The sequence below is a fragment of the Manis javanica genome, chromosome 6, assembly GCF_040802235.1.
Source record: "Manis javanica isolate MJ-LG chromosome 6, MJ_LKY, whole genome shotgun sequence".
Taxonomy (NCBI): domain Eukaryota; kingdom Metazoa; phylum Chordata; class Mammalia; order Pholidota; family Manidae; genus Manis; species Manis javanica.
Window position 1 is genome coordinate 25,455,229 of NC_133161.1, and position 3,414 is coordinate 25,458,642.

Genomic DNA, 3,414 nt, shown 5'->3' on the forward strand with positions numbered 1-3,414 from the left:
CTGCGTGTCTTTATTTTGCCTTCAAGTATGTCCTGAAAACTGTTAAGTGATTAGCTAGAAACGCGATACATTGTTTCTGCTAACCCAGCCAAACCCTGTCAAATGCTGAAACTGGGTATTCTTAGCAAAGTTTATACTTAGTCACCAGATACTAATTCTTAGTAATCAATGCACCCTTTTCTGTATGTTAAAACCATCCCTTTAGTAACAAAGTGGGCTCTTTTCTACTATTAACCAGAAATGAATCACCTACAATTTCCAGAACAAAACCTTTTAAAAAATCAAACTTACATTTTCCTTATTTAAATTCTGTAACCTTTCCCTTTTCCACATCTCAAAAATCACAATGTGGCAATTACAAAATCTCCACTCTAGGGTGGGCTTTGTAAACACTACAGCCTGAATAGAGAAATGGTGAAGGAAGACAGTATAATTCACATCAATCTGCCAAGTTGCTAAGTGGTTGTTGAGCCACAGTTTATTGAGCCTTCCATATTAAATTTATTTTATTATAATCAATAATTGAATTTACCATTCTGCCCCCAAAACTTTGATTACTACAGATTATCATGAAAGATGATGAGTCATGTCTTCTGACAAGCGTTGCATGGAGAAGGGCCCAAGGAGTGGTGGCATGAAGCACTCTGGGTCTTCAGACACCCTCCTCGTGAAGCCTGATGACCTGTCTCACTGGCAACCAGTCCAGGACAGGTGAGAGGACTGAGGCTGCTCTGTGAACTCCAGCTCCTCTCAGCCCAGCACCCCTCCTCCATCCCCACCCCAGCGCTGTCAGCTGTACCAGGGTAATTCAGAGATGGCCTCCCACCAGGGTGGGGCTGCAGCCTCAGATGTCCCCCATCCTCTGGGATTGGTCTCTTCCTAATACCCCCTTGTGAAAAGCTTCACCTCCCCAGCCTAACAGAGCTCTCGGCCTCTTGGAGATGTATGCATACATATGTGTGTAACTGTAGAACCAAAACACAAAAATGGAGTCACTTATGTATGAGACAAAATGGAGTTGGCCAACACAGGTGCATTAAGAAAAACAAAACTTAACCTTACCTAAATTGCAGGAATTGACAGCTCTTCTCAGAAATCAGCAGAGGATGCCAGGGAATCCCCAAAAGCCAGGTCTCCTTCACGCTATCTTGGAATGTCCCTGTTTCCTTGACTCGGCCACCCTGATTCAAATGAAAAGGACCACTAGGCAACTAGTCAGGTGAAAAAGCCAAGTAAACTGTGTATTCAACCCCTTTTAGAACCTTTTGTCTGCGCGGGCAACTCAGTTTCCCGCAGCCTAGAGTTTCCCCAGCTTGGAATTCGAAACCTCTCAATAAACTTAGCTTTCTGCTTTATTTTACTAATGGTGCAGAGTTTGGTTTTTAACAAAACACACATCCTTATACACAGGGGCCAGCACAGAGGTCTCTCTGTAGCGAATATCGCACCTCCCTCCCCAAGAAAGAAATGACAGAAAACCCTCAGAGTAGGGCAGAGTGGGAGGAGGCTGAGGGACCGCAGACGCAGCATTCCGGAGTCTCGCGGTGAGCCTGGCGGGCACTGCTCTCTCGCGAGACATAGGACGCACCGCGCCTGCGCACTGCAGTAGTGCCTAGTTACTGTGCTAAGTCCAGCAGCAAAGGAGTGACAGGAGACATTCAGTGTAGGGGCCCCTGCACCACCGTGAGCAGCGCTCTAGCCAAGGTCACAGAGATCGGCACGACTCAAAGAATCCACAATGGGGTCGGACCAATGGACTTCAGAGAGCAAGACCACAGCACACCACCTGGGGCTACTTAAGGCACACCTGGCTATGCTTCCCAGAGAACTCATTGTTTCATAAGGTGGTGGGAGTGGTAGTGGGCCAGGAGAAGGGTTTCATGTGACCAAGACAAGTGATGCTCAACTTGGGTTTATGAGTTTTCCATCTGTGGGGAAGTCAGTTCTGCTCTGTATCCTGGCCAGGGTGTATTCCGAGGTGGCAGCCCATGAACTCACTACTCTCACCACTGCACCTCGTGTCATCAGATACAAAGGTGCCAAGATCCAGCTCCTGGATCTCCCAGGGTGCCAGGAATGGGAAGGTAGAGGCAGCCAAGACGTTGCAGTAGCTGGACTGCTTAACTTGATCCTGATTGTTCTAGGTGTCCTGAAACCCTTGGGACATAAGATAATTGAAAACTATCTGAAAGGCTTTAGCATACTTGAACAGCAAACCCCGTAACATTGGTGTCTTGCCAATGGGTTTCAGCCATGGGCAAGTTCACTATGGAGTCAGTGTGACCAAAGAAAATGACAGCAAAATGTTCTTGGGGGTGAAAGGGTTATACCCAACTTTATTTCCAGGTGGCAGGTCAGTCAGTAGAATCCCATTCACTCAGAGCGAGTCTGTATGCAGCAAGCCAGTCTCTGCCCCTGGGCCCCTCTGACTACACAGCCGTCCCACATAGTCGGCCTCTGGGCCTCTGTCCTCGGCCCTGCCACCGCTCCAGCCTCTGTTCAGCTCTCCTGCAGCCTTACAGCCCTGCCACCATATCGTGGCACTGGGCAGACCTCTTTTTATAGAGTCAGCAGCCATGTATTGCCCACAGGTGTGCAGTGAGCTAGTCAACCACAGCCAGGTAAGAATCCTGGCCACAGAAACTCTCATTTTATCTACAATTGGCTTTAAGAAGAAGGATAGGGAGTCATTAATCACACAGCCTACATACCCTCAGAGTGAGCTAGATGCTGGTGTCGTGAAGAACATTCTGGCTGAATACAGTATTCGTGCCATAGGGATGCCACAACCAGTGGCCTCACTGACATGATGGAAGGAAATAAAGTTTATATCCCCTGTATCTGTATGCTAAGTAAGATTGATCAGATCTCCACTGAAGAATTGGATATCATTTTTAAGGTGCCCCACTGTGTACCCATCTCTATTCCCATGGGACTTGGGTGACCTGTTGAAAAAGGTCTGGAACAATCAAACTAGTGAGGATTTACACCAAACTCAAAGGCCAGTTGCCAGATTATACATCCCCATCCCCAAGGGTGCTGTCTTACACCAGGACCACAATGGAAGATTTCTGCGAGAAGATTCACAAAATCTTACAAAGGTTTTAAATATGCTTTGGTCTGAAATGTCTCTGTGCAATAGTGCTCATACAGTGAGTAAAGACCATACAGTGGAGGATAAGGATGTCATTCAGAATGTGAAGAAGTGAAACCTTCCCCTTTTCTCATCTGCCAAGCCAACCACAGAAGCTTTCCCCAGAACCTGGCCCTTTTCTGGCTTTGACAGCTACTGAATCAGGATTCAAGGGAATGAGATGGAGGCATCCAAACTACAACATCTCTGTCTTATCTTGGTATCACCTTGTATATTGAATTGCATAAAGGACTTGGTAGGTAAAAAAAAAAAGACCAAGT

At 46.7% G+C, this 3,414-nt stretch overlaps 1 pseudogene; it reads left to right on the forward strand.

The window, feature by feature from the left end:
• The first annotated feature begins 1,738 nt into the window (after positions 1-1,738).
• Positions 1,739-3,209, forward strand: LOC108386678 (developmentally-regulated GTP-binding protein 1 pseudogene; annotated as a pseudogene).
• The last annotated feature ends 205 nt before the right edge of the window (positions 3,210-3,414 follow it).